This window comes from Oncorhynchus mykiss, chromosome 15, assembly GCF_057628025.1.
Source record: "Oncorhynchus mykiss isolate SJ-2025 chromosome 15, ASM5762802v1, whole genome shotgun sequence".
Lineage (NCBI taxonomy): Eukaryota > Metazoa > Chordata > Actinopteri > Salmoniformes > Salmonidae > Oncorhynchus > Oncorhynchus mykiss.
In genome coordinates this window covers 59021565-59032967 of record NC_143036.1, presented here as the reverse complement: position 1 = coordinate 59032967, position 11403 = coordinate 59021565, and positions in this window count along the sequence as shown.

The following is an 11403-nucleotide window of genomic DNA, read 5'->3' as shown; positions in this document are numbered from 1 at the left end:
GTATGTACAGTATGTATGTACGTACAGTATGTATGTATGTATGTACGTATGTACAGTATGTATGTACGTATGTACAGTATGTATGTATGTACGTATGTATGTACGTATGTATGTATGTATGTGTGTATGTATGTATGTATGTATGTACAGTATGTATGTATGTATGTATGTATGTACAGTATGTATGTATGTATGTGTGTATGTATAGTATGTATGTATGTATGTATGTATGTATGTATGTATGTACAGTATGTATGTATGTGTGTATGTATGTATGTACAGTATGTATGTATGTACAGTATGTATGTATGTACAGTATGTATGTACAGTATGTATGTATGTACAGTATATGTGTATGTATGTACAGTATGTGTGTATGTATGTATGTATGTATGTATGCATGTATGTATGTGTGAACTGTATGCAAATAGATTATACAAGTGGTTCGGCATTTTCAACACCAAAATGTTTCTTAAAAAGACTAGAAGAGAAGTAGTCTCCTCAACTAGAAGAGAAGCATTTCTCCTCAACCCTCAACCATGAAAAACTATCATGCATGTTGTTGATGTTAGTTCTGTATGTGTAGCTAAGGGCAAGGCATGCTGCTTTGCTTTGAGACAGCTGCAGCTTTTCTAGGCCTTTCTTTGCTGCATCTGACCATATTACCAGACAGTTATCAAGATGGGACAACATCAGAGCCTGAACAACTAGTACAGTTGATATTTGCATCAAAAATTCAGAACATCTTTTTATAACAGACCTATCCCCATCTTCACAAGACCTTTGGTCAATATGACTTGACCTTGAGAACTGACCACCCAATGTTACTCCTAGGAGTTTAGATTGTTCTATGGTCACATACTTTATGCACAACCCCAGTTGAGGTTTAGGTCTAAGAGACTGCTTTGAACCAAATACAATGCTTTTGGTTTTTGATGTATTTAACTACCCATTCTGGCACTGACTGTAACTCCTTGCAAAGAGTCTCAATGAGCTCACTGGCTGTAGGTGCTGATGTGTAGAGTGTGCAATCATCAGCGTACAAAGTCATTTTTATCTTTGTGTAAGACAAGTGGCAAATCATTTGTAAAAATAGATAAGAGTGACAGCCCAAGGCATCTGCCCTGAGGGATACCACACTGTACATATCTAATATTAGAGACATTTCCATTGAAGAACAGTCTCTGAGTTCTATTGGATAAGTAGCTCTCCAACCATGTGACGGCAGGTGATGTAAAGCCATAACAAGTGAGTTTTCTCAATAACAAATGATGATGAATAACATCAAAGACTGCACTGAAATCTAACAATAAAGCTCCAACTATCTTATTACCCATTTATTTTAGACAATCACCAGACATTTGAGTCAGTGCAGTACAAGTTGAGTGCCCTTCCATATATGAATGCTGAAAGTCAGTAGGTTTCTTGTTTTTAGAAAAATAGCATTGTATTTGTTCAAACACAATTTTCTCCATCAGTTTACCAAGAACGGGCAGGAAACTGGTGCCGAAGAACATGGCTGACTTTTTACATTCTCCCAACCAATTGTGCTATTTTGTTATTTTTTGTGTTTTGTGTAACTTATCTTTAAACTTATTATGCACATAATGTTGCTGCTACCGTCTCTTATGACTTATGGACATCAGAACAGCGATTACTCACCGCAGACTGGAAGAAACTTTTTCCTTTAACGAGTCCGACGAGAAGGATATCCTGCTTTCACTGGAACAGGCCCTGATCCACGCCTTTTGAGTGAAGAAAAGACGCTGAAAAAGGAGACGCAGATCGGGGATCCTTCTGAGAATCCAGAGGCGAGCTAGTAAACTCCCAATGCCTTCCATTCTCCTTGCTAACGTGCAATCATTGGAAAATAAAACTGATGACCTACTATTAAGATTATCCTACCAACGGGACATTAAAAACGGTAACATCTTATGTTTCACCGAGACGTGGCTGAACAAAGATATGGACAACATAGAGCTAGCGGGATATTCCACGCACCGGCAGAACAGACATGCTACCTCTGGTAAGATGAGGGGTGGGGGTGTGTGTTGTTTTGTCTATAACAGCTGGTGCGCGATGTCTAAAATTAAAGAAGTCTCGAGTTATTGCTCACCTGAGGTAGAGTACCTTATGATAAGCTGCAGACCACATTACCTACCAAGAGAGTTCTCATCTGTATTATTCATAGCCGTCTATTTACCACCACAAAGCGAAGCTGGCACTAAGACCGCTCTCAAGCAACTCCATAAGACCATAAGCAAAGAAGAAAATGCTCACCCAGAAGCGGCGCTCCTAGTGGCAGGGGACTTTAATGCAGGCAAACTTAAATCAGTTTCACCAAATATTTACCAGCTTGTCACGTGCAACCAGGGAAAAAATTATCCCAGACCACCTTTTCTCCACACACAGAGATGCATGCAAAGCTCTCCTTCGCCCTCAATTTGGCAATTCTGACCATAATTCTATCCTCCTGATTCCTGCTTACAAGCAAAAACTAAAGCAGGAAGTACCAGTGACTTGCTCAATACGGAAGTGGTCAGATGATGCGGATGCTACACAGACTGGAATATGTTCCGGGATTCATCCAATGGCATTGAGGAAAACACCACCTCAGTCATCGGCTTCATCTATAAGTGCATCGATGACGTCATCCCCACAGTGACTGTACGTACATATCCCAACCAGAAGCCATGGAATACAGGCAACATCCGCATCAAGCTAAAGGCTAGAGCTGCCGCTTCAAGGAGCGGGAGACTAATCTGGACGCTTATGAGAAATCCCGCTATGCCTTCAGACGAACCAACCTACTACACCGGCTCTGACGCTCGTCGGATGTGGCAGGGCTTGAAAACTATTACAGACTACAAAGGGAAACCCAGACACGAGCTGCCCAGTGACGCGAGCATACCAGGTGAGCTAAATGCCTTTTGTGCTCCCTTCGAAGCAAGCAACACTGAAGCATGCATGAGAGCACCAGCTGTTCTGGATGACTGTGTGATAACGCTCTTGGTAGCCGATGTGAACAAAACCTTTGAACAGGTCAAGGTTCACAAAGCCGCTGAGCCAGACGGATTACCAGGACATGTACACAAAGCATGCGCGGACCAACTGTCAAGTGTCTTCACTGACATTTTCAACCTCTCCCTGACTGAGTCTGTAATACCTACATCTTTCAAGCAGACCACCATAGTCCCTGTGCCCAAGGAAGCAAGATAGCCTGCCTACCTGATTACCGCCCCGTGGCACTCACGTCGGTAGCCATGAAGTGCTTAGAAAAGCTGGTCATGGCTCGCATCAACAGCATCCTCCCGGACACCCTAGACCCACTCCAATTCGCATACCGCCCCAACAGATCCACAGATGACGCAATCTCATTCGCACTCCACACTGCCCTTTCTCACCTGTACAAAAGGAACACCTATGTGAGAATGCTGTTCATTGACTACAGCTCATCATTCAACACCATAGTGCCCACGAAGCTCATCAGTAGGCTAAGGACTCTGGGACTAAACACCTCCCTCTGCAACTGGATCCTGGACTTCCTGGAGGGCCGCCCCCAGGTGGTAAGAGTAGGCAACAACACATCTGCCACGCTGATCCTTAACACGGGGGCCTCTCAGGGGTGTGTACTTAGTCCACTCCTGTACTCCCTGTTCACCCATGACTGTGTGGCCAAACACGACTCCAACACCATCATTAAGTTTGCTGACGACACAACAGCCTGATCATCAACAACGATGAGACGGCCTATAGGGAGGAGGTCAGAGAACTGGCAGTGTGGTGCCAGGACAACAACTTCTCCCTCAATGTGAGCAAGACAAAGGAGCTGTTCGTGGACTACAGGAAAAGGTGGGCCGAACAGGCCCCCATTAACATCGACGGGGCTGTAGTGGAGAGGGTCGAGAGTTTCAAGTTCCTTGGTGTCTGTTATGTGTTAATAACATTTACACTAAGTTACCCAGCAGGCTGTGCGGGAGGCAGAGGGTTAAAGAATGCCTTGCATGGCTAAACATGGAGTTTAGCTGAAGTATATGTTCATTAAAAGTAGTTAAACCTATGCCCCAGTTTGTCATTATACAGTGCCTTGCGAAAGTATTCGCCCCCCTTGAACTTTGCGACCTTTCAGGCTTCAAACATAAAGATATAAAACTGTATTTTTTGTGAAGAATCAACAACAAGTGGGACACAATCACGAAGTGGAACGACATTTATTGGATATTTCAAACTTTTTTAACAAATCAAAAACTGAAAAATTGGGCGTGCAAAATTATTCAGCCCCCTTAAGTTAATAATTTGTAGCGCCACCTTTTGCTGTGATTACAGCTGTAAGTCGCTTGGGGTATGTCTCTATCAGTTTTGCACATCGAGAGACTGAAATTTTTTCCCATTCCTCCTTGCAAAACAGCACGAGCTCAGTGAGGTTGGATGGAGAGCATTTGTGAACAGCAGTTTTCAGTTCTTTCCACAGATTCTCGATTGGATTCAGGTCTGGACTTTGACTTGGCCATTCTAACACCTGGATATGTTTATTTTTGAACCATTCCATTGTAGATTTTGCTTTATGTTTTGGATCATTGTCTTGTTGGAAGACAAATCTCCGTCCCAGTCTCAGGTCTTTTGCAGACTCCATCAGGTTTTCTTCCAGAATGGTCCTGTGGCTCCATCCACCTTCCCATCAATTTTAACCATCTTCCCTGTCCCTGCTGAAGAAAAGCAGGCCCAAACCATGATGCTGCCACCACCATGTTTGACAGTGGGGATGGTGTGTTCAGCTGTGTTGCTTTTACGCCAAACATAACGTTTTGCATTGTTGCCAAAAAGTTCAATTTTGGTTTCATCTGACCAGAGCACCTTCTTCCACATGTTTGGTGTGTCTCCCAGGTGGCTTGTGGCAAACTTTAAACAACACTTTTTATGGATATCTTTAAGAAATGGCTTTCTTCTTGCCACTCTTCCATAAAGGCCAGATTTGTGCAATATACGACTGATTGTTGTCCTATGGACAGAGTCTCCCACCTCAGCTGTAGATCTCTGCAGTTCATCCAGAGTGATCATGGGCCTCTTGGCTGCATCTCTGATCAGTCTTCTCCTTGTATGAGCTGAAAGTTTAGAGGGACGGCCAGGTCTTGGTAGATTTGCAGTGGTCTGATACTCCTTCCATTTCAATATTATCGCTTGCACAGTGCTCCTTGGGATGTTTAAAGCTTGGGAAATATTTTTGTATCCAAACCCGGCTTTAAACTTCTTCACAACAGTATCTCGAACCTGCCTGGTGTGTTCCTTGTTCTTCATGATGCTCTCTGCGCTTTTAACGGACCTCTGAGACTATCACAGTGCAGGTGCATTTATACGGAGACTTGATTACACACAGGTGGATTGTATTTATCATCATTAGTCATTTAGGTCAACATTGGATCATTCAGAGATCCTCACTGAACTTCTGGAGAGAGTTTGCTGCACTGAAAGTAAAGGGGCTGAATAATTTTGAACGCCCAATTTTTCAGTTTTTGATTTGTTAAAAAAGTTTGAAATATCCAATAAATGTCATTCCACTTCATGATTGTGTCCCACTTGTTGTTGATTCTTCACAAAAAAAAACAGTTTTATATCTTTATGTTTGAAGCCTGAAATGTGGCAAAAGGTCGCAAAGTTCAAGGGGGCCGAATACTTTCGCAAGGCACTGTATAAGGAACAAACATGTCAGATTGGTAGTCGCTATGACGAGACAGAGAAAAGAAAGGTGTAACTCTGCAAATTTCCGCAACGAAAATGGAACATTCTACCACAAGTCAAGTGACGTGAGTAGTCGAAGATGCTAGCTTGCAAGAGCGAGGACAACGAGCCGCAGCAGCGAGAGTGACAGCAGCGAGAGTGACAGCAGCGAGAGTGACAGCAGCGAGAGAGAGGCTGCATTGGAATCTGTTGATTCGAGCCGCAGCAGCGAGAGTGACAGCAGCGAGAGTGACAGCAGCGAGAGTGACAGCAGCGAGAGAGAGGCTGCATTGGAATCTGTTGACGAGCAAGTTGATGAGCAAGTTGATGAGCAACATACTGAAGTAAGAGAAATTGACACTGTTCCTGTTCTCCGTCATGGATAGGCTTAGTCCTCCTACTCCTATGCAGTTAACAGGCAATTTAGCTGACAATTGGAAACGTTTCAAGCAGATTCAATATCTACCGAGCAGCCAGTGGTGCAGGGGGAGATGACAAATTGAAAGCTTCCATTTTTCTGCATGTTATTGGAGAGGATGCATTGGACATTTACAATAGCTTTCAGCAAGACGAGGCAAAATTCACATTGACTGTGCTAATGGCTCAACCACACTCAACCACACTAATCTCAACCACACTGCACACTGCCCTAACCCATCTGGACAAGAGGAATACCTATATACCTATGTGAGAATGCTGTTTATCGACTACAGCTCGGCATTCAACACCATAGTACCCCCCAAGCTCGTCATCAAGCTCGAGACCCTGGGTCTCGACCCCGCCCTGTGCAACTGGGTACTGGACTTCCTGACGGGCCGCCCCCAGGTGGTGAGGGTAGGCAACAACATCTCCTCCCCGCTGATCCTCAACACTGGGGCCCCACAAGGGTGCGTTCTGAGCCCTCTCCTGTACTCCCTGTTCACCCACGACTGCGTGGCCACGCACGCCTCCAACTCAATCATCAAGTTTGCGGACGACACAACAGTGGTAGGCTTGATTACCAACAACGACGAGACGGCCTACAGGGAGGAGGTGAGGGCCCTCGGAGTGTGGTGTCAGGAAAATAACCTCACACTCAACGTCAACAAAACTAAGGAGATGATTGTGGACTTCAGGAAACAGCAGAGGGAACACCCCCCTATCCACATCGATGGAACAGTAGTGGAGAGGGTAGCAAGTTTTAACTTCCTCGGCATACACATCACAGACAAACTGAATTGGTCCACTCACACAGACAGCATCGTGAAGAAGGCGCAGCAGCGCCTCTTCAACCTCAGGAGGCTGAAGAAATTCGGCTTGTCACCAAAAGCACTCACAAACTTCTACAGATGCACAATCGAGAGCATCCTGGCGGGCTGTATCACCGCCTGGTATGGCAACTGCACCGCCCTCAACCGTAAGGCTCTCCAGAGGGTAGTGAGGTCTGCACAACGCATCACCGGGGGCAAACTACCTGCCCTCCAGGACACCTACACCACCCGATGTCACAGGAAGGCCATAAAGATCATCAAGGACATCAGCCACCCGAGCCACTGCCTGTTCACCCCGCTATCATCCAGAAGGCGAGGTCAGTACAGGTGCATCAAAGCTGGGACCGAGAGACTGAAAAACAGCTTCTATCTCAAGGCCATCAGACTGTTAAACAGCCACCACTAACACTGAGTGGCTGCTGCCAACACACTGACACTGACTCAACTCCAGCCACTTTAATAATGGGAATTGATGGGAAATGATGTAAATATATCACTAGCCACTTTAAACAATGCTACCTTATATAATGTTACTTACCCTACATTATTCATCTCATATGCATACGTATATACTGTACTCTATATCATCGACTGTATCCTTATGTAATACATGTATCACTAGCCACTTTAAACTATGCCACTTTGTTTACATACTCATCTCATTTGTACATACTGTACTCGATACCATCTACTGTATCTTGCCTATGCTGCTCTGTACCATCACTCATTCATATATCCTTATGTACATATTCTTTATCCCCTTACACTGTGTACAAGACAGTAGTTTTGGAATTGTTAGTTAGATTACTTGTTATTACTGCATTGTCGGAACTAGAAGCACAAGCATTTCGCTACACTCGCATTAACATCTGCTAACCATGTGTATGTGACAAATAAAATTTGATTTGATTTGATTTGGCTAAATTTGAGGAGTACTTTGTACCAAGCCAGAACATGACGTTTGAGAGATACTGTAAGGGATTTCCTCCTCTTCATCCCGAAGAGGAGAGGCGAAAAGGATCAGAGGACCAATATGCGGCTTGGTAAGCGTCCATGGTTCTTTTAATACAAAAATGTACACATGAACAACTGAATACAAAAACAATAACCGTGGAATGAACGAAACCCAAAACAGTACCGTGTGGTGAAAAACACAGACACAGAAACAAACACCCACAAACACACAGTGCAACCCAGGCTACCTAAGTATGATTCTCAATCAGAGACAACTAATGACACCTGCCTCTGATTGAGAACCATACTAGGCCGAAACATAGAAATACCCAAATCATAGAAAAACAAACATAGACTGCCCACCCCAACTCACGCCCTGACCATACTAAATAATGACAAAACAAAGGAAATAAAGGTCAGAACGTGACAGATACACGTTTTTCTCTCATGATCAGAAACAGGGAGTCAGTTTTGACCAGTATTTGGCTGAGCTGAACACACTGAGCAAAACGTGTGAATTTGAAAATCTGAAAGACTCACTAGTGAAAGACAGGATAGTCTGTTGCTGCGTGAGCAAGATGTAACTGTGGATAAAGCAGTGAATATGTGTTGAGCAGCTGAAACCACCAGAGCACAAGCTAAAGAGCTGCGCAGGGATGAGACGTCAGTCCATGCAATAAAAAGAGAGGACCAATACACACAACGCCTTACTAAACAAAAACAAGCAAAAGAGAGAAATCAAAACATTACATGTGGAAAATGTGGATTTATCCACAAGCCCAAAAAATGCCCTGCATATGGAAAATCATGTGACAACTGTGGGAAAAATAATAATTTCTCAAAATGCTGCAAAGCTGAGGCTACAAAGAAAAAGGTTCACACAGTCGAGGAGATGGGAGAATTCTTTGTTGATTCTGTGGAAATATGCAATGCAGTAAATGCTGAATGGATTGTGCCATTGACTGTGAATTAAACTATAATACCATTGAAGCTTTATACTGGAGCACAGGTAAACCTGTTATCGCTGGATGACGACAAAACACTGAAGGTGAAGAGCAAAATATACCCGGTGAAAATTAAGGTCACTGGTTATACTGGGGAGAACGTACCAGTCAAAGGTAGCTGCATAGTAACTTTACAGCACAAAGGAAAACAGTTCAGAGCACAGCTGCTGATTGTGGAAAAGAGTGTACAGCCTATTCTAGGAATCGATGCATGTGAAAAGCTCCATTTGTTGAAAAGAGTGTATGTAGTGACATCACAGACTGAAAGTGACCAAGAATCGCTACTGGCTGAGTATGAGGATGTGTTTGAGGGTCTTGGATGTTAACCAGGAGAACACAAATACAGTGCCTTGCGAAAGTATTCGGCCCCTTTGAACTTTGCGACCTTTTGCCACATTTCAGGCTTCAAACATAAAGATATAAAACTGTATTTTTTTGTGAAGAATCAACAACAGGTGGGACACAATCATGAAGTGGAACGACATTTATTGGATATTTCAAACTTTTTTAACAAATCAAAAATTGAAAAATTGGGCGTGCAAAATTATTCAGCCCCTTTACTTTCAGTGCAGCAAACTCTCTCCAGAAGTTCAGTGAGGATCTCTGAATGATCCAATGTTGACCTAAATGACTAATGATGATAAATACAATCCACCTGTGTGTAATCAAGTCTCCGTATAAATGCACCTGCACTGTGATAGTCTCAGAGGTCCGTTAAAAGCGCAGAGAGCATCATGAAGAACAAGGAACACACCAGGCAGGTCCGAGATACTGTTGTGAAGAAGTTTAAAGCTGGATTTGGATACAAAAATATTTCCCAAGCTTTAAACATCCCAAGGAGCACTGTGCAAGCGATAATATTGAAATGGAAGGAGTATCAGACCACTGCAAATCTACCAAGACCTGGCCGTCCCTCTAAACTTTCAGCTCATACAAGGAGAAGACTGATCAGAGATGCAGCCAAGAGGCCCATGATCACTCTGGATGAACTGCAGAGATCTACAGCTGAGGTGGGAGACTCTGTCCATAGGACAACAATCAGTCGTATATTGCACAAATCTGGCCTTTATGGAAGAGTGGCAAGAAGAAAGCCATTTCTTAAAGATATCCATAAAAAGTGTTGTTTAAAGTTTGCCACAAGCCACCTGGGAGACACACCAAACATGTGGAAGAAGGTGCTCTGGTCAGATGAAACCAAAATTGAACTTTTTGGCAACAATGCAAAACGTTATGTTTGGCGTAAAAGCAACACAGCTGAACACACCATCCCCATTGTCAAACATGGTGGTGGCAGCATCATGGTTTGGGCCTGCTTTTCTTCAGCAGGGACAGGGAAGATGGTTAAAATTGATGGGAAGGTGGATGGAGCCAAATACAGGACCATTCTGGAAGAAAACCTGATGGAGTCTGCAAAAGACCTGAGACTGGGAAGGAGATTTGTCTTCCAACAAGACAATGATCCAAAACATAAAGCAAAATCTACAATGGAATGGTTCAAAAATAAACATATCCAGGTGTTAGAATGGCCAAGTCAAAGTCCAGACCTGAATCCAAACGAGAATCTGTGGAAAGAACTGAAAACTGCTGTTCACAAATGCTCTCCATCCAACCTCACTGAGCTCGAGCTGTTTTGCAAGGAGGAATGGGAAAAAATGTCAGTCTCTCGATGTGCAAAACTGATAGAGACATACCCCAAGCGACTTACAGCTGTAATCGCAGCAAAAGGTGGCGGTACAAATTATTAACTTAAGGGGGCTGAATAATTTTGCACGGCCAATTTTTCAGTTTTTGATTTGTTAAAAAAGTTTGAAATATCCAATAAATGTCGTTCCACTTCGTGATTGTGTCCCACTTGTTGTTGATTCTTCACAAAAAAATACAGTTTTATATCTTTATGTTTGAAGCCTGAAATGTGGCAAAAGGTCGCAAAGTTCAAGGGGGCCGAATACTTTCGCAAGGCACTGTATGTACTGATGGCAAAATTACTCCAGTTGTGCATGCATGCAGAAAGGTTTAATTTGCACTGAGGAAAAAGCTCAAAGAGGAACTCGGACGCATGGAAAAGATGGACGTCATCGCAAAAATGGATAAACCTACAGACTGGGTAACCTCACTGGTTATTGTGGTGAAAAGGAACGGCGATCTCAGGATATGTCCAGACTCGAGAGATCTCAACAAAGCAATCAAGAGAGAGCATTTCAAGTTGCCAACCAGAGAAGAGATAATGTCGCAGTTTGCCGGAGCAAAGTGGTTCAGTAAGCTTGATGCCTCTTCAGGATTGTAGCAAATGAAGCTAGATGATGCAAGCTCAAGGCTATGCACATTCAACAAACCTGAGGGAAGGTACAGATTTCTTCGTCTACCATATGGGATTCTCTCAGCTCCAGAGGTCTACCACAAGACAATCCACATCATCTTCGAGCACATTCCAGGAGTGGAGACTATGATGGATGACATCATCGTCTGGGGGTCCACAAAAG